At 42.4% G+C, this 21,063-nt stretch overlaps 1 protein-coding gene across 3 annotated transcripts in view; it reads right to left on the bottom strand.

Moving 5' to 3' along the window:
- LOC111941285 (uncharacterized) overlaps positions 1-14,969 on the bottom strand; it is a 59,389-nt gene extending 44,420 nt beyond the window's left edge. For 2 of the 3 annotated variants that reach the window (XR_015285184.1, XM_086883495.1), the window contains exon 1: positions 14,681-14,969. The gene's annotated coding sequence lies outside the window, so the exon portion shown is untranslated. Of the gene's footprint in view, positions 1-14,028; positions 14,316-14,680 lie in introns of those variants that run through there. The other variant, XR_015285185.1, reaches the window with a different exon arrangement.
- Between the last annotated feature and the right edge of the window lie 6,094 nt (positions 14,970-21,063).

Below are 21,063 nucleotides of genomic sequence, written 5' to 3'. Positions count from 1 at the left end.
AATCTCCTTGCCCTGACTCTTCACAGAATCATAGGATGGTTTGGGTTGGAAGGGGACCTTGAAGATCATCTAGTTGCAATCCCTCTGTTGTGAGCAGGAGGGCCTTCAAATAGACCAGGTTGCTCAGAAAAAAAAAAAACAGAAACCAAAAAGACAGAGGCTTTTAAAGGCAAAGTAGTTTCAGCACCACATCAAGGTTAAAGCAAAACCAAAACAGTGTCAAGGGAGATGTGAATTAGTTTTCTGTCCATTTATTTGGTGCGTGAACACAGGTCCTCATGTTCCTGAGACAGACTCTGAACACAAACATATTTTTTGGAAAACCTCAAAATAAGTGAAGGGGCTTTCCACAATTCATGCCAGAAAATCATAACTTTTTATATATAAGATTTTGAAACTTCTCTTTAGAAACAGTATTCTTTTAAAGCCCCAGATCAATGTCATTAGCAGACAATACAACTATTAGCATTTGTGACTCTTCATTTTTACATATATTTTGCTTCCTTGAGTACTGTGTTCACCTTTGAACTTTGACTTTTGGTGACCACAACATTAAAAAAAGACATTAATTATGAGTGTCCAAAGGAGGGATGAGGATGGTGAAGGGTCAGGAGGGGACGCCGTATGAGTAGCAGCTGAGGGCACTTGGTCTGCTCAGCCTGGAGGAGTCTGAGGGGAGACCTCACTGCAGTCCTCAACATGAGGGGAAGAGAAGGGGCAGGCACTGATTTCTTCTCTCTGTGACCAGTGACAGGAGGGAATGGCCCAAAGCTGTGTCAGAGGAGGTTCAGGCTGGATATTAGGAAAAGATTCTTTGTGCAGAGGGGGTTGGGCAGTGGAACAGCCTCCCCAGGGAAGTGGTCACATCACCAAGCCCGACAGAACTCAAGAAGTGTTTGGACAGTGCTCTAAGGCACAGGGTGGGGTTCCTGGGGATGGTTCTGTGCGGGGCCCAGAGTCAGACACTCGATGATCCTGATGGGTCCCTTCCAACTCAGAGTATTCTGTGATTCTATGAGGACAATGCACTCTGAAAGGGTGAGGAGGAAGCTATCCCTTACATGCACATAACATGATCACCAGGCATCTTCAGGGGAGGTATTAGTCATGTTTCAAACCCCAAACCAAGCTCTGCAGTGCGCCCATCCACTAAGGACCCTGGCAGGTGGGTGAGTGCCCACCAACACACACCCAGGGGTGCTCAAATCACCTCCCTCCCGACCTTTCCTGGCATGAGGGAGGTTCTGGGGCACAGCTGGCTCTGTCTCCGGCTGTAGGGTGTGAGGGCTGGAGGGCACGTACCCACACACTGGCTGTGGGGCTCTGCACCAGTGCTGTAAAACTCCATCAGACAAACCCCAAGCAGGAACCTGGGGATCACACAGAGCAGCACAACCATATAACAGAGCTGGGTATAACATGTAAGGGAGCCTAATAGCTTTGAGGCTGAGAAAATTACCACTCATTATGCTAAGTAATGCCTTATATCAGCATGTAAATAACTTTTCTTTGTAAGCAATCACCAAAGCATTCTCAACAGAAAATTAATATATCTGATTTGTTTATGTATTCACCTAATTTAGGGTAGAAAGATTTTTAAACTGAAACTAGATATGAAAGTGTGTCACCAAAATTTTTCTGAGCTGTGTGTACAGATCCATTTATATTTATACAGACACACACACACACGCAATTACATGTTCTGTCTCTGTGATAGGCTGAATCAGATAAGATGTTAAATATACAGTCCTGTGCTGCATGTTGCAAGAGATTTCACTCATCTTCTTATTTCTGACAGCCACAGTTTTGGTGGGAAATTAAAAGCTAATTTTGTTTTTTTTGTCCTTTTGTCTTTTTCCTTATCAGCAGTGCCTCCAAGGCATGCTAAAGTATTCTGAAAGTGACCTTCATTTTACTCATATCATCCTGACACAAGTGATTTAGTCTCCATATTTGTAGGAGTAAACATAAGAAACACCCACTGACTGACAAATATTTCATCAGAATTCAGCCATGCATTTGTTCCTGGGCATGGTGGGGAGGGTGTGTTAGATGATGACCTCATTTAGTAAGGCATCATCATTTAAGTTCACCACCAGTACATGGATGCTGCCGCTACCTTTTGCACTCTCAATCTGCATCTTCTTCCTGTCCTTTAAGACTTGCTATATTTTGTGGCCCATTCCACCTGCATCTGCCATGCACTGATGTTGCTGTGATTTCTTAGAGGGACACAGATCTTTTAATCAAACCTGACCTGGACAAGGATTTTCCCATTTTCAGACTTACTCCCAGATCAAGCAGGCAAGAAAATTTTGAATGTTTAAACATATAGAAGCTAGACAATTAATGTGGGGAAGAGTACAGCCATGCATCCAGCTCTGTTGGGTCTTGTTTTTTTTCCAGGACTGTAGTGGCACCACTGCTTACTACTGCCAAAAACTCTGAGCCATTAAATCCAGTGGGGAAATCTGTGCACTCATAGCTACTCTCATATACAAGTCCTTTGCTGAACTGGAGTCTGGAGGGCAGTTGAAACAGCTTTCAAAATATTAATTACTTGTGACTTACACTTGTGAGGTAGTGGTGGTAGCTTAATAGATACAGTACAAATGTGAAAAGCAATGGGGATGGAAAAAAATTGATGGAGGTCAGTCATTGACTGGGTAAAAAATCTTATGAAAAGGAAACAAAACTCTGGCATGTAGCAATAAACTGAGTCAAACAGTCTCTTGAAGACATAGGACAACTTTTTCTGAAATAATTTAATACTCAAAGCATCAGAGAATATCTTCTGGGTTTTACAAAACAGATGTCACAGGATTATTAAGAAAGCTGATTTCAGCAGTACCATATCACACAGACCTGGGCTAGAAAACTAGTGTGAAAACATGAAAGACTATTGTGGCAGACACAGCAGAGGCCATGAGGTTACAGATACAGAAGGAAGAACACATGCACTGGAGATGCTTTATGAGTGCTTTTGGTATAGTATGGAAAAAATAGAGAGTATATAAGAAGTAATGAAAAAAACACCTCAGAGATACCACATTCAAGAGAAGCTTAAGGCAGCACTCAAACAGCAACCAAATGAAAACTCAGATTTTACTGCAGATGACACCCCCACAAACAATTTGTCTGTGTAAGGTGAGGGCACACACACCCCCCCCCCTCATTCCTGGGCAGAGAGCTGCTACAGCACTCATCTGCATGGCACCAAACTTACTGGATTTTTTAAAAGAACTTCATCATGCCCAGAGGGAAAAGAATGGGCAATAGCTGGTTCTTCCAATTGGCTTGGTGATTTACTGTGCTGCTCACAGCTGCCCGTGATGTTGTGCCACATCTCTGTGCATACCTCCCCTGCTGACTCCCCAGCAGACAAGAACTAACCCAACTGGAAGTGCCTGTTCACTCCTGGCTTAGCAAGAGTGCCCCAGATGACTCCCTGGACACGGAGTCAAAGCAAGAAGCTTACAGAATTGACCCACTGTGTGTTTAAGTCTGTCTCCTCTTTACTAAGAGGATCTCCCATCTTCTGCTGAAAGCTTTGATAGAGGGTGCAGAGTTCACGTCCCTCACAAAATTATCTCATCATGTAGCACCTTTCTATCACAATCAATGAAAAGAAAAATCATGTGAACCTCTCTTTCTGACTCACATTTACCCCACTGCCAGGCCTTTGCATGCTGTTGTGGATCTTGACAAGCTATTCTTATTTTCAATTCAGATCTATGTTTTGAGTCAACGTGAGCAGAAAAATAGGTCACAGAAAAGTGACCTGGATACTCAACCACTTAAAGGAGATTTCTCACTGGATTTTAGGGGAGAAAAAAAACAACAAGCATTTGCCATTTAAAATAAAATAATAATTAAAGGAATCTTCCAAACAGTAGGAGCTATCAGAGATCCATTACAACAAAACTGATACAAGAAGAATCGGAGGACTTAGATTTACATTTAATTTAGCCCACTTTGAATGAAGATCTACCATACAAAGGAAACATTTTCATTACAAAATGCAATGACAGTTTTATCATTTGACAGTATTACATGTAGGTTTTTATCAAGGAAAAAAGACCTCCTTGTGAAAAACATATTTTGAAGAGGTTATACCTGCCAGAGCCATCTCATCCAGTATGGTGAGAACAGGATTCAAGACCTGGCCACACAGATGCAGCAGTTAGGAACATGAGTCAACTTCATGAACTTAAATGAGATTGCACAACAGATTAAAGTATTTGAAGGACATTAGGCTAAATAAGTTGATCCCTAGAAAACCCGAACTCTTTGGCTGCAAAGCTTCTTTTTACTATTTTGACATATTTAGAAAGAAACAAAAAGTCCTAGCAACAAACCCAGCAGGTATGTAGGTGCCATGTCAGAGAGCACAAGGATGTACTTCAATCCTGCTGCAAGGAGCAGCATATCAGAAAGCAAGGAAGTGGAAGTGATTTCCCAAATCAGGGCACAGAGTGTGAACACACAGAACCACTTGGTGTTTCAATGCACAGCTGCTGTGGGAACACTTCTGTGCTTGTGTGTGTGCTCTCCCCAACAACAATGACAGGTCTCCTGCAGCAACAGGAGAATCAGGAGAAAGAATCAAGTTGGACTTTGGGGATTGTTTGTTTTTTTTTTAAAACCCAAACATGGTTTTGGCTTTGTGTACTTGTAAGAGAATCCAATTTCTATTAATCCAGTTAGGGATCAAAACCAGAGCCTGTAACTAATCTGTGTAATTTAACTTGTAGCTTTAGTTCTGAATATTATATTCCTCCAACAGTTTTTGTTTGCAGAAATTGTTTAGCAAATCCTACTACGTAGCACATAAATCAAACTGAAGTGGAAGCAAAACTAATGAAGGACTAATAGCCAACAAATTACTCACTGAGCTCTACCCAATGCCTTCTCTCCAGCACAACAAAGTACTACATATGAATAATGGTGATACTTCTTTCCACTCTCCTTGTTTTGTCTTCTTTTAAGGGAGAGGTTTGGTTGATATACAGTCTTCTCATTAGTTAAAACATCTTTAATTGTGTTATATACACACTTTATGTGTACATGTCTCTTAAATATAAGAACATACCAACACAGTCTGTATTTTCACTTCCATTTTGAAGACATCATCTACAAATTCTTATTTTTTAAGCACTTGAATTTCTGAATGGTTTCTTTTTATTTCTCTGAGACCTGTCACATTCCTGAAGGGTTTATGCTTTTTAAAGGCCAATACAACTAAAAAAGCCATAATTTCAAATATATATATATATATGTCAATATAATATATTGATATATATATATAGCAGTCAAATCCAACTCATTTTGATCCAAAAATTTCAAATCTCCTCCTTTAGAAATTACTTAAAAAAATTAGATTTATATGTGAAAGAGCAGAATAAATTATATTTAAGAGCTCATCTAATACATTAAAAAATATAATAGCTAACTTTACTGAAAAATCATATTTACAGCCCATGTAATGGGTTAAAAACTCCAACCATCCTTATTAATGCTTTTAGTCCTTCTACCCAGCTTTTCCTCCTTCCTTCATATTCCTTCCATTTGCTTTACTCTTAGCATCTGTGGCTCTTTTCCCACTTGCTGAACTAATTCTGCATACCTCCATACATTAAAATAGTCCTTCTTAAAAGCCTTCTCTTCTTGCTTCCCTCTATCTTTTGAACTATTTTCAGCCCTTTTTCCTTGGCCTGTCTTCTGTGGTCTCTCCCAGGTTAGGGACCAGCCTGTACAGGGTGGAATTGCAGAGGGTGGACTTTTCTCGCAGCCCTGTGGCATCACAGGGCAGGTGGCCCCTGCCTGGTGCCCTGGGCATGCTGCTTTTAGCCCTCCAGGCTGGCTTTGGGTCAGGAGCACCAGCTGCACACACTGCTCTCCTTCTGCATGTGGGCAGGGAAGGAGCCCTTCTGCTCCACCTGAGCAATGCTGTGAAGGGATGATGCTGTGGACTACCCCAGCCCTGCAAGACTCAACACGAAAGTTGAATCTCAGGCTCCATTTCAAGATTTATTCTTTCCATCCTCACCTTGCTCTAGATCTGGTTTAATTTTTTCTTCACAGACCTGTTCTGCACCTCGTGTATTGTCTCACAAAAAGGCACAAGTTTTAGCAGCAGCTTTAAGCTGTAAGCCCTCTGTTATTACATGACCTGGAGGAACACAAGCAGCATCCTTCCCTGGCCTCTTGGAGAGGGACTTGTCTGCCTCATAGTCTGGCACACATTTCATACATGGGGAGGATTTCAGAAACTCATAAGGCATGCTCAGAAAGAGGAGCTGGGTGGTTGTGCCCATCTCAGCTCCAAGACCACAAACACCAGCTCTAAGACACTGTCTCTGCTTTGAAGGGATACAGAGACATTGATTTCCCTACTGAGCTGAATCTTTGTGGAGAGAGATGCCAGTTTTGTAAAATGTTGCCTGGAACTGGGCTGAGGAGGTAAACCTCTCAGCTTCAGGCTGACCAGAATCCATATGCTGTTCCTTGTCTTCAGCCCTCCCAGTAAAAGCTCTCGTACACTTGCAGGCACAGTGGTGTTTGCCACATTGGCTTTGTAGGCAAGAGCCTCCAGTGGCAGTTTCCACACCCATAAGCAGCAGCTGGAGAGCACCAAGCCAGAGGACTGTCCTCATGCTCAGCCTCAATGAAAGCCCTGCTAGTTTGTCTATTTATGGCATGTCCAGGTCACCCATCACCATGGCAGCTAAGCACAGAGGGGAAAACACTGCAGACTGGAGCAGATCATACAGCAGCACTTGTAAGACATAACCACAAGACTGTATGTCACATCCTCCCCTGGCTGCTGCCATGACCCATTTATGATTTCTACCTGAAAGCTGTGCACTACAGAAAAGTTTTATTAACATACCCAAACTGCACTCTTCAAAGGTCTTACACTAGCAGTACAGGAAGTCAGAAGATAAAAGCAGGCCAGAAAAAGGCAAAACAGTATTCAAACTAAAATAGAAAAAAACCTCATTGAAATTAACATCGTAAAATACACTGCAGTGAGCCAAGCTAAGAAGAATGCATTCAGCTCACACTGTGCCTCAAGCAACTTCAAAGGGGGAAAAAATAACACATTTAAAGTATATACAGAAGCAGGTTTATCATCAGCACAGAAAACTGAAGAGTGTGAATTTGGTCCAAAATCAAAACCACAGGTCAGAAGTCAGGTGCTCTCATGAGGGAGACAAATACCCTGAAAGTTTTCAGCCTCTCTCCAGCTTATTGACTTAAGTTACATTTCTTCCTCCTTTTATATGCATTGACATTACATTAACAGAAAGTTAAACATGTTACTAATACTTAATATTTTCTTTGGCCAGTTCCAATGAGGAACACATGATCTGATATCCAGACACTGTTGAGTACTGAACTGTGACCCATTTCTGTAAGAATCAGCACCTGTTACCCAAGAGGGAAACACCACCATTTGTGAACCAACAAGTCAGAAATGCCTTCTTCAAGGTTTCCTGAAAATGACCAAAGTCTAAAATTATAATTTTAGAGGCTTTCCCTTTTTTTGGCAGGATTGATCTTTTTCCCCATGCAGCAGATTGACAGATCCCTGTTGATCACACATTCTTATAAAATTTGGGGAAGACACCACATATGAAACCTGAGGCCCAGGGTGGATTCTACAGCCCGTGACACTCCAGCTTCCTAAGCAAATCCATCAGACTGGCACTCCCTGCCCAAAGTAGCTACAGGTCTTCAGACACAAGCAGAAGATACCCTTACCCCGATCAACCCCTCTTTCTGCATCTCTTACTTGGAAAAAGGATTAACTGGTAGGATAATCAGACATTGTTTACTCTCATGAAGCCATGGAGAAAAGATTAAGGCCAAACCCCCATGGCAGGGGGGTTGGGACTAGATGAACTTCAAGGTCCCATTCCATGGTTCTGTGAAGGGTTTAGGAAGCGGGAACCTAAAGTTAGTAAGCCCATACTGAGGCACTTAAATGATCTGATTTTTTTTTTTTCTTTTTTTAAACCACTGATCTCCCTGTAGCTCTGCGAATGAATACCCTCTGATAATCCAATCTTTATATGTCTTGAGCCAAGATTAAAAGTGTTATTTAAGTATAAAATTATCCTATGGAAAAATTAAAAGTTTGGAAAGAGTTAAGAATAGACAATAGCACTCCTATAATACCAACTGAGTCAAAACTCCAAGCAAAGCAAAAGAGCAAGGAGAAGGAACAGTGAAATATTAAATGCAGTTGCTTCTTCTATTTGCAGATTAATAATTCAAGACCTATATTTATTTATTCATACTAATTGACCGAAGAAGTTATGCTGTGGAATAGCTGAAGAGAAACTAATTGCCGTCTCATTTTATTTTAATAGTATATGAAAACGCAGGCTAGACTGGAGACCTCTTCTCGACTTGTGCTGATGTTATCTGCCCTGAGACACTGGCAACTGGCCAGGGACTTGCCTACACTGATATTTAGGGCTAACCTTAGGAGTCAGATTAGGTGATTGTGCCTTTGGCTATAATGGACCACAAATGTGAAGCTCATTTCTTTTTGAGATCAATCTTTCCTCCTTCCCATTTTTTTTTTTTTTTACACTTGTGTTATCATTTGTTCAGCCTGTGCAAAGGGCCCTTAAAGTAGATGTAAATTAATTTTGCAAAATCCACACAAGACCCCTTCATACCATTGGAATAACTGGGGTTTAACTGCAGCAAGTCCTGCAGCACAATAAATACAGGCATTCCCAAGCATTCCTACAGGCTCAAAACTGACACTCCCATAAGAAAAATGAGACAAAAAAAGTGCAAGATGCATTCTGCCACAGAGTCCTCTGTCAGTTCCTGATCCTTCAGTGTTTTCCTCATGGAATTTCTGTGCTCCCCTGCTAGCTATACTGGTGGCACTCACTTTGGTGTGGAGAGGCCTTTTTCCCTTTCTGCTCTCAGGTCTGGGACCCCTCAACAGACCCCTCCCACCTCCCAGCCCAGCCCAACTCCTGCACATTCCCAGCCTCTTTCATTGGCAGGAAGGCTGCTAGCATGGCTAATGGTGGAGACCTCATGCACAGCAGCTCCTGTGCTCAGCTGCCCTCCCCAGGGTCATCACCCCTGCTGCCACAGCACAAGGGGAAGCAGTGTGGCAGGCAGGACAGAGCCACAGTGCCTGTACCATGGGCCTAGGCACAGGAGACAGCAAGCCACACCAAAAATCTGACAGTGTTCCATTGTCTCACACATGTTTGTAGTTGCTGTTATGGGTACACCAGGCAAAACCTCCCTTACCAGAACAGCACATGGTGGGACAGGAAAGTCCCCCTGCATTCAGAGCCCAGCATTTAGGCTGGTTCACCCCACACAGCCAAACAACAAACCACTGAACTGGAGCCCTGGCAATTTACGTACCCTTTGCATAGATACAAATAAGCTCAGAAGGTGAAAGGCAACAGAGGAGCAGGTCCTTTGAGTGCAGATGCTTTCATCTTGGAGCTTGCTAAGGACACATGTAGAGACAGTTTACAATCCCAGTTGTGCACATTCCTCCTTTGAAGCTCTGCCCCTCTCCCAGCCCAAACTTTGCCACTTAGCACTCTCATTACCTTGTAAGGTCTGCTCCTCCCTTCAGCATTTCGTCCCTCTGCAGAGCAGCAAGCTGTTTCCCTCCCTTCCCAGGAATCTTAATTAACACACTTTTTTTTTCTGTGTGTCTGTTTCCCCCCCACACTCCTTCAGACACACCAATAGTTTCACTCAGGTTAGTTTCAATGCTTTCAAAGTTATATTTAATTTCATTTTTGTTTTGCATAGGTCACAAGCTGACCTGCACACAAAACATAGTGTGCATCAGAATTTGAGGGCTTGTTTTGTCTGCACAGGGTAACATGCAGAGCTACACCTGTACTGCTAATTTGGACAGAGATGGCACTGGCTCTTTTGAACTATGATGATTCCATACTTAAATAATCTAGCAACAACTTTCATCCCTCTATATGTATTCACGTGATGCCAAATCTTCCTATCATCTTTCTAGACCTAATACTTCATTGACTGACCCAAAAGGGCTTTCCTGATTCTTCATCATTTGATTTCCTCTTAGCCAGCAGATTCATATCAATTCAACAGCTCATTCCACTAGGAGTGCATATAATAATTTAAAATGGAGGAACTCTTCCTGTTTGAGGTGTAGATGGGACCTGAGGGATGATGGATACAGACTAAGCATGCTCCATGGCTTTGAATTTGAGCTTGCCAGCTCAGCAAGCAGGCAGAACAAGAGCAGGACAGTTTATACAGTCATATAAACTTGCTTTCACACATATCTTATCACCCTTTGGTTTTTACACATCTTGTTGCTTTTCTCCTTTGACCTCTGGGAGCCTTAGCAACCTTCTCTGGGAATTGCTCTAATGGGAGCAGAGAGTTTCCACCTCTGCCTTTGGAGCCCTCTGTTATCTCCCTTCTGATACTAGCAATGGGATGAAGAATCTGGAACTTCATCCAGGAGGCAAATAAATGGCCTAAAATCCCTCTGACCTACAACTTCTGCTTAAACCTTGGCAACAGCTCTCCCCCAGGACCCAAAATGACCACTGAGTGAGGCCAGGGAGGGGGCTGGGGAGCAGCTCTGTGCCCTCCCCTGGGTTGTGCTGAGGTGACAAATGAGACCTTGACTCCCAAGTCCCTGTAAAGTCAGCCAACAAAAACAAATTATTAGGGGTATATTGGGTCACAGAAAGCAGATTACAAATTACCCACCTGCAGCACTTGGAAACAAGATTATTTGTGACATAACAGATTGTCACCATTGTAATCCAGAGCCTGTAAACCCTTGTTAGTCGTCCACAGGCAAATGCAAATCTGTGCCAGTGTAGCTGTTTTTAGGTAGAGGTGATCTCAAAATACCAGATACTAACATCTGAATCCTTTTCTGTGCCACTAATACACTAATACTGTTCCCTGAATGCTTTCCCTGCTGATCGTAACCTAAATGTTGCCTGCACCTTCAATGGCCCTAAGACAGCATCTTTGGGGAATTCTTTTATATATCAAAATTAGGCACTATAATAGTAAGTGGAATTTTTGAGTATTTAGAAAAATATTTCTGAAATCATATTAAGTAAACTTGATTAACTTGTCCTAAGTTCCAAGAACCTGTTGACTATGTTGTTAAATGATTTTAAAAAAAAATAATTAAAATCAGAAATCAACATTTTATAACTGGCACATAAGGCAACTTCAAGCAGTTGTTCCACCAGTTGCTCCACCACCTCATTCCTAAATGAATACATTTCAAGGGCTGACTGATTCCAGGGTGGCATCTTAGGACTGTGACAAATTGCAGAATCACACACCAACAGCAAACCCCTGCAGAGCACCCAACTTCCCAAGGCATCCTGTAAAGCTGAACATGAAGCCAGTAGTGGCTGCAGGGGAAGTCTGGGTGCACGGACACCGTGCCACCCGGGCCTAAGCAGCAGTTTCACTGAGAGGGTTTTGGACTGGCAACTGTGCAAACACACACATTTTCCCTTAAAGAATGCCAACAAGAGCCAAGGCAACGAGGGACTCTGCAGGGCCACACAACACAAACATGGAGGGGATAATCGTATCTGTTCAGTAAAACAGATATTAGTAGGTGTTGCAAGTGGTGAAGTGGGAATCAAAGGCTGCTAACCAAGGCTTTGGTACTCATTATGAAAATAGGACAGCAACAACACTGTTGAAGGAATTTTCCAGCAATCACTCCACCCACACATTGCCCATCTCTTGGGAACAGAAGATTCCAAGAAGCTGATAAATGAAGAGCTGGTTCCTGCTCAACTCACAGAACCACACTTGGGCCCAGCACTCAGAGAATGCTTGTGTTTTTCATTATTCAGGCTTTATGGAAAACTTGCATGACACCAAGAGGATGCAGGAACATGAGAAATATGTTTTTCAGCCATTTTTAAGTCACAGTGAAACACACACATGGCATATGCATTTGCAAAAGTAATTAGCCATGAGAAAAGATCTCCTGTACAAGTCCCTTAAAAGGCTGGATAAATTTGTTCTGTCTCAGAGATTCTGGTTATCAGAGATTTGAGTTATCCTCAAAGTGGTGTGAACAGAGTGGAGGGTCTGTCATAGGAGGTAATTCCAAAACAAGAGTACATAGGTGTTCTGCTGTACCAACTGCTGGCTTGAGAGACAAGGCAATATGCCTGTCTTCTTACAAGGGATTTCTCATTTACTTGCTTGATACTAGTTTTAATACATTTTTAAACCTGAAGAACCTGAATAACCCATTGTAGGGAACAATAAAATACTTATATTGCATGCAAGATTTCTGGATAATGCACATATATGTCACTTTGGATCTCATATCACCCCCAGCTCAAGGAAAGTTCAAAACTTGTAAATGAATATTTCTTATTTTTCAGAGCACACAACACAACTGGTGCCACCTGAAAGCAGCTCAGCAAGGAATACATTTTTCAGCTACCTGAAAGTTTTCCTCCTCATCTCATTGCTTCTTGGCCTGGCCCCTGGTAGCAGATGCCAGGAGCCTCACGGGGCCGGTGTGGTATCCGAGGGGTGCCGTGACCCACGCCCGGCCCTCTCTGCAGGGGCAGCTGTGTGGCTCTTTCTGCAGCTGAACCAGGGCAGGACCTCTCTGCTGCTGCCCAAGGATTCCCCTCCGCTGGGAGGCTTCTCCCAGGGCCAGGTTGGCTGGCAGCATCAGGAAACAGTCCCAACGTGCTGTGAAACTAGGGCCATAATATGTTAATGTGAAGACTTTTTCCAAGTAATCTTTACCATCTGTTGTCTCACACTGATGTTAGTATTAATAATTTATAGACCTTCTCCGAAGGCTGAGGAGGAAGCAGAATGCTAAGCTCTAAGACAGAGACAGTATCCTTTTTTTTTTTTTTAATGAGATTGATGTTGCTTCATAAGATCGCCTTGCCCAGGGAATATATGGTGCTCTTCAGCTTTCTGCTGCTGTTGCTTTTGTAAGCCTTTTACTGAAAATAGCAGTGGCAAGATATTTATTTTAGTCCATTCCTCTGTTGCTTCTTTCCTTCTAAAATAAGGCATGCATCCTATCTGGTACATAAGCAAAGTGCACGTAAAGGTCAGAGGCAAAGCACAAGCTGACAATATAAGTCGCATTATAGGATGCAGTCACTGCCGGGCAAGAGCAAGCAGGGCTCCTTCTTGTGTTATCCGAGGCACTGTTAGGCTGAAGGAGCACAGTTGTGCTACCAGTTTAAGCCAGCAGAATCTCCTTGCTATATTTAACCTTGATTTCCTCAGAGACCAAATATGCAAATGACAAAACGCGATGCACAGCAAACACCGCTTTCATGAGGGAGAGCTAAGTTATAGTCCCAAACAATCAAATCAGCCTTTCCTACTCACGAGGCTTCAGTTTAATCCCTTATTAACAGGATTAATAGCAGACTTACAGTTCATACCATCTTACTCCCCTTTTACACAAACCAATCTAGTTGCTTTCACAGAGGGACAGGTGGATTAATAGTCTTAGTCAAAAACTATGGTGATAATGCAGAAAATCAGCCGAAGGGAGGGATTCCAGGGTGAAAATGGACAGCTGGAAGATTGCTATCAAAGCCATGCAGTGACTTCACCCGCAGATGGAAATGTGAAATGCGTGGGAGACCCTTCTGCTTCTAAATTGAAAAACAAAACAAACCCCCTGAAAGATAAACAAGTACAGTAAAAGAATAAGTCTCTCTATTAATAAATGCTTACCAGAGGATAAACAAGTAAAGGGATAAAGAACCTGTGAAGCTCAGAAATGTGGAGGCATTCACCGAAACATAACTCCACTAAGAAATGCAAAGCTCTGACAGACTGTTATACAATCTTTGATTTCTTTTAATAACAGTTGAAGGTCAGATGCCACAGCTCTTCCTGGAAATCCTAAAAAGACTGGGTGGCTCCCCAAGTTAGAAAGGAACTGCCACATCGTATGTTTTGCAACACAGAGCTATTGACTGAGGTGTATTATATTACCTCCAGCAGCTGACTCAGCCCCAGTTGTTATAAAAGGCTTTGGCAGCCGGGCGAGCGGCACGTAGCAGTCACAGGCCCAGGCCCGGCCGGACCCCGGGCGGGCTGGGGCCGGCCAAGGTCGGGGGGGTCAAGCTGCTTTACCCCGGTACCCCCCCAGCTCAGGGCTCAGCTGGGTTACCCGAGTTCACACCCAGCTCCTGACAGGCAGAGGCATTGCTTACTCATTACCGGATCAGCAGGGCACTGGCTGGGGCGGAAAACTTAACCCTTCCCCCGGCCGCTTTGTCAAAGAAAAGGGCCTTAAAAAACAGGCCCTGGATCCCCCGGCTGGTGGAGCCCCCGCTGCTGAGGGAGCTTCGCTGCTTAGAAAGGGGGCGGTGGAGGTAGCGGGGAAAGAGAGGCTGTTCCCGAAGTGGGAATTCACTCTAAAAAGGCAGGAGAAATGACACCTGCAGCTAGTTTTCACACGACCAATTAATCCCTCATTCCTGTGATCAGGGATAAGGTAGGGATGCACATTTGTCACCGTGACCTAGCCCAGGTGTCACTCCGTTAAGATGCCTGTACCCATGTTTTCACTCTAAGTTTTTCCCGTTTTTTGCAAGAATTATTGCAAATCTTGAAATGGCACTTACTTCCTAATAGTTCATACCTTTACTGTCCATAGCCCAGCAGGAGTCTTGTGTTCAGCTCTGGGCTCCCAACACAAGCAGAACGTGGACCTGCAGGAGTGAGTCCTGAGGAGGCACAAAGCTGATCAGAGGGCTGGCACATCCCTCCTATGCAGAGGCTGTGAGAGTCTGGCTTATTCAGCCTGGAGCAGGGAAGGTGTTGAGGAGAGCTTAGAGCCCCTTCCAGTGCCTAACAGCACAGGTTTCCCAGAGAAGCTGTGGATACCCCATCCCTGGAAGTGTTCAGGCTGGACAGGGCTCTGAGCAACCTGGGATAGGGGAAGGTGTCCCTGCCCTTGGCAGGGGAATGGGTCGGAACTCCATGATCTGTAAGGTCCCTTCAAAGCCAAAACCATTCTGTGATTCTATGTGAAAACCTCTGTACATTTTCTGTATAACTTGAGTGCTTGTGGCTTCACCTTTTAGAGCCCATAATCAAGTGTAAAAAGACTCCAAAAGTTGAGGGGGGAATTATTATTGGTGCATCACAGCCCTGTTAGGCAGTACTACGATTTCCTGGTAATGGCATCCTAATTTATGGCTTCTGAAGTTAGAAGTCATCTCATATATCATCACAGCCCACTAAGAGATATTAAGTTTGTTTTATTGGTACTTAAAAACAAAATAAAAATATTTCTGCAGTATAATAAAAAGTGCAATTCTCCCTTTTCTATCAAGTCAAAATCCTCTGTAAAGAAAAGAGTATCATTCTATCACAGAGAACAGATGGTGAATAGCAGGTATGCAAAATTTTCATACTACTCTTTATTTCACCTTCCACTGTAATTATATTTCATGCCAGATTCCAAACAAAGTATTGAATTAATACGTCAGAATTTGGTAGGGATTAATTTTGCAAAGCTTTAAACATTAGTTCAATTTTGTGACATTTTCAGTGTAATTCATACACATCTCAAAGCATGCCAGATACTTAGAGGTTCATCAAAAAATGCAGAAGTTGCAAAGGTCTTATCGCAGTTTATAATCACAAATGAAATTCTCAAATAAACAATGAAATATAAGTACAAAAGCAGTGAAGTTTGCTTGCCTGTGGCTAATGCCTCCATTAATCTTCATTAGCAATTTCTAGTATTAAGAGCAGGAAAGGTAGGATTTATAGCTCTTTTCAAAGAAGAGCCAGCAGAAATTAGTTGGATTGGGCCAATGGATCGGTACCAAGAACAGAGAAAGAAAAGACAGGACAGAGTCTTTAAAAGTGGCAAATGAAAGGTTTCTGCAGATGAAGTATGCTAGAAGGAGATACAGAAAACATTAAGATGTGCATGTCCACAAAGGCAAGAGGTAAAAAAAAAAATCAAATTTCATAGGAAGGTCAGTGAAAGAACTTGAAGAAGAATGGGATTTGATCCATGTGAAAGGTAAGATAGAAATCAGCTTAGGAAAAATATCAGGAGCCAAAAGAGAATGTATTTCTTACCTATAATTTTTGAAATGCTGTTATATTTGTTTGTTGGAGGTTGTAGAGAAAATACAGTTGTGTGAATTTTAAGACTGAATGGCAGTGGGAAAAGTTGGGTGAGAAACAGTAAGAAAAAGAGGATATACTTACAAGCTTAACAAGCATCAAGGAAGAGAAGGAACTTTAATTAAAGTGCTTGAGTTTCAGTTTGCTGGCACGTGGCTTTCCTTCTGCAGAGGGATATTGAGGAAGTTCAGCTGGCGAGGGAAAGGCCAGCTGTGTGCAAAGCAGAGTGGAAATGAAGAAGTTAAACTGCTGAGTTTGTAACGGGTAGTTGAAGATGTGGAAGTGTGTCATGACATGGGAATGGAGGAAAACAAGAAGTGTATGGTGTTTCTGAAAGCTGGAGAACAGGTGGTTTTCAGGAAGGGAGGGTGTGCAGTCACCCTACAACGGAAGGGAGTCTGAGCTTGCGGGTGATTTTCCTGGCAGTGCTGTGAGCCATTTCTATAGATGAGGGGAAAAAGAAAGCAGATTTTACAGGGGGAGAGAGAATTGACTGAGTAGGGCCACAACAAGTGAGATTGTGGTTTTCTCTTATTTTTTTTATTTTTTTATTTTTTTTTACATGTTTAAGACATATGGAGGCAAAGAAAGGAAGCATATGGAGTGGCACTTGAAAATGGGGCTGGGGTCAAGAGAGATGGTAGGGGAAACAATAACATATTTCAGAAGCAGAGAAGGATGGTTGAAGATGTCTCATTGTTTCTTCATGCTCCTCCATCTGCCAATATCCATCTGGTGGTTTTTTGTTGTATGCTCAAATGTCAACTCCAGTAACTGTTTAATGTCAAATGGATAATCATGTCTGTCTCCCTTTCTCACTGATTTTTGGAGAAATATAAAAACTATATCTTCCATACAGCACTGGAAGGTTGGGAAGGAAGGATCCATCCACTTGTTCTCTGCAGCCTAGAGGTTGTTGATTAAAAGATGCTGTTCTGGGAAGCAGAAAAGGTCAGATGTGAATTCATAAACCTGAGAAGGCCCCTGAACTTGTGAAGGGGGCACCCTGAAGCCCATTGAAGTGCTTAACCCCGTTCTATAAAAGGCACTGATATCATCACCAAATCCTAAAGGAAAAGCGTAACAGGAGAATGTGCGCTGGGGAAGATATTCCCTAACTCCCTGCAGCCTGGAGCTTGGTGACAAGCTCATCCAGGAGGTGAGATGCAGAAGACACCTGCTTTTGGTGTCTCTCCACATCTGCTCTCTTCTGGCTGCCCTGACTGCTTTTGAAGGCACCAAAGTGATTTTGTGGATGGCAGTTTATTAACCCAGGTGGAGAAAAGCATCACTTTGGCTGTAGGTCAGCTCTTGCACTGCAGAGGTGGCTTGTGAAGGTGTGTGCTGCTTAGTTGAGGAGAAGGGACAGGTGAGAGGCAGGTAGGGGAGCAGAGCAGGCAGAGGATGGTGATGTGCAGTGCAACACCAGTGCAATCCACTGGAACCACTTGCCTCTTCCACAAATTGCAGGATCAAGGAAGTCACCCTGTTGCTGGTGCTTGGCTTTTCTCTGTGAGACAGGCACTTGCCCACCTTTACTAGTCACTACACTGTGGAAAAGTAAGAGATGAGCCCCTGCATCACCATCCTCTGGCAATAACCCTCTGGGAATACCCACCCCAGCAGTCATTTTCCCTCCTGGCAAAACACAGCGGTCACAGCAGCACAGAGCTGAGTCAGCCCTTCCCAGGTCAGTGGGAATCAGTCCCTGCCTGCTGCATCCCCAATCCACAGTGACATATCTGTAATTATGATTTTCACTGTTATGTTCATGATATTAGTATTTTTCTTGCTCTAGCTAAGACTCCTACTCTTCGTTCATGCATGAGCCTGTCATGCTATACAATTACAGTGGAGTCAGGGCCTGATCTGTACTATAATTATAACTGAGTCAGTTACAACAGGCTTGTCTCCTGACCTGCTTCCAAAATAGCCCCATATTTTTTAAAGCAAATGGGATTTTAGGTGTATTCTTCAACCACGTTAATGCACTGCTCTCGTCTTGGATTTAAACTGGGCTCATTTCTGATAAAGAAACCCTTTTTTTAGCATAAGCAGGAAATGGTCCAAACTGGCTGTTCATTTGCATTCACTGTCAGCTTCAAGCACCCTCTCTGAATGTCAGACATTTCCCGTTTGCATTCCCTCCCCACTTTGTGTGTTTGCTACTTCCTGGCATCCTTATCATATAGTAATGAATCATGCTGGAGTGAAGATGTCAAATTGAGATACAGAGTGGGACTAGTTTGGTCAGTCCTTGGTAATCAGGCCTCTTAACAGGGAAATGCATTTAAATAGGTCAATGAATCTTACATGTCTGTGCATCAGGAATTATCAGCACCGCAGACCTTGCAGTCAGGGGAGAAATTCTCTTTCAAGCAAAAGTTCATTGAGCAGCAAACATTTAATTTACATTCACATTTAAAATTATGTTTAACCTTTGTGGGTTTTTGGGGGTCTTTCAAACTGTGATAAAAGATTATTTTTACTTTTTTTCTTAATATACAAAATAATATATTTCAAATTATCTATGCAATCCTGTTAGAGCTAGAAAGATGCTTATGTAATCTCCCTTCTCCCAAAATGCAGTTGTAATTCCTAGGCTTTATTTTTTCCTCGTGCCTCTTTTGGTGATGGCAACATGAAGTGTTGCATTACCAAAGTAATGAAATTGATGTTGGAGGGAACCTTGTCCCTTGCTCCATTCTTTTAGGGTTTCTATAGGTTATGTTTGCTAAGGCTCTTTCTGGAAGCCCCCCACCCCCCAAAAAAAAATGGGGCTGGTGGCAGCTACAAGGATCTATTTCTGACCTCAAGCCCAGTTCCCCAGCTGTTAGTCCAGGATGGCAGTATATGAAATTATTTAAAGCATAATGGTCTGATTTGGATTTCTAGGCATTTAAATATCATGATGAGTCCACAAGTGTCATGCATTTACATCAGTTAAAGTTTTTGTCAGCTCCATCTTCTATATTTCATTTTAGGCAAGAGCTCTGAAATTACCAACATTTGAAAGATAAAGTCAGACTTTTTGTTGACAGTCCTTATTTTGCATTCATTTCAATACAACTCTTGCAGAATAGATTCAGGATAAGCTTTCATAGTAAGACTAAGTCTACCAAAAGTCCAGTCCTATATTCAAATTCTAAAGGTCAGGTTTGCTGGAAAGCATGTGCCACTTAAGATACCTCTCTGACATTACTTAAATATACCTGTCTTGTATAACATTTGTCAGAGGCTGTGTATATCTAAAAAATAATTTAAAAAAAAAATTTAAAAAAGTAATTTCCTGGAATAAATGTTTAAAAAATTGACTAAGATAAGACTATTACTATGATTTCATCAGTAAAAGCAGAAGGGCTGTAATCTGCCCATGATATTAGGTATGCCTATGTTCAAATGTTTATAATATACAAGTTATTAGATTTCATCTGTACTTTCCATGGTGCTATATTCCATTCTTTAACATGCAGAAATGTATAAACCAGTAGTTTTTAACACATGCTTCATTAACTGCTCTTAAACAGCAAGTGAAAATGAACTCCAAAAATAAACTTATTGTCATTAGGCTCAAATCTGTTATATGTTGTTTGCCCTTCTCTCAGAAAATGTTTAAACTGAAAATCAGAAAGGACTGAAAACAGACAGAACAGTACTAATGCTGAACCAGAAAGGAGGTGATGGACACTGATGTTAACAAGATTCTTGCTGTCTGCTGGCCAGTCCTACTATCTTTCATTTACAGGATGCTCAGCTTCCAAATAAATGAGGTACAGGTGTGCACCCTGGGATCCCTCAGACGTGATGCACCAGGATGCAGGTGCAATCCTCTCCTTCAGTCCAGTTCCAGGGAAAGCTGGCAGTGGGTACACAGGGGAGCCTGCTCCCTCTCCTGATCTGTGTTCTTGTTCTCTTGTAGTCCCCCCTCTACCTGCCCAGGCTTCTCATGGCTCTGCTGGATAATTGGATAGCACTCGTCCTTCCTGTGTATACAACATTTTGCATAATGGGATCTTGATCCATAAAAGGAACTGCAGTAAAGCAAATAACACCACCACCAAAAACAATTACAATCCTTTAATGGTGAGTAGGCTTGTTGAAGTTGATATACAAGGGAAACATGTGTTGGTGCCCACAGAGCTCCTGGCACAGTGTGGAGCTACATGAGGCAGTGGGATGACTCCAGGAGCTTGTTCATCTCCACAAAGATTTCTTCCTGTGCTTTGATCCAGTGTATTTTGAAACAACACAGCCCCAATACTAAGCTAGATAAATACTTTACCCTCCCTGAGTGCTGTGGTTCATACAGAGGGGCTTCCTGCAGCAAACCCTGTTGTTGCTCATGACGTGGTTGCTCTCCCCAGCCAGTTGAGTCAAGACCACAGTAATGTTTCTGAGGCTCACCCAGGGTACCTATTTAAATTATAGATCTGGACTACTGCTGGCTCCCCTCCAAATCTCTGATCTAGTAGCTGTTTTTAATGATAAATTACATATGTTTAATAGCTCAGCTATTTTGTTTGGTTCCTTCAGAACTTTGAGATGAATAGGCTCCAGTCTCAGTGATTTATTGCAATTTAATTTGTCAAGTTGTTTCAGCACTTTTTCTTATGCTCCTCTGACAGCAGTTCACCTTCACAAACCAAAGATAGGTATTTCCCTTTTCTCCTCATAGTGAAGACCCATACAGAAACTACTTGGCAACCTCTAAGAGTTCTTTCTCCTCTTTGACCTCTTTTTCTCTTGCTCAGCTGATTAAATTTAGGGATTTTCCTGTGGGCATCCAATGTTCAAATCCTATATCACTGCAATTGTTTTGTCCAATACTTTTCATAACCTGATTGATCACCAGTTTAATAGTAGGTACAATTTTTGCCT

The sequence above is a fragment of the Cyanistes caeruleus genome, chromosome 3 (genome assembly GCF_971803275.1).
Source record: "Cyanistes caeruleus chromosome 3, bCyaCae1.hap1.1, whole genome shotgun sequence".
Taxonomy (NCBI): Eukaryota; Metazoa; Chordata; class Aves; order Passeriformes; family Paridae; genus Cyanistes; species Cyanistes caeruleus.
Note: the sequence above shows the minus strand (reverse complement) of the source record. Positions and strands in the feature narration are given on the sequence as shown.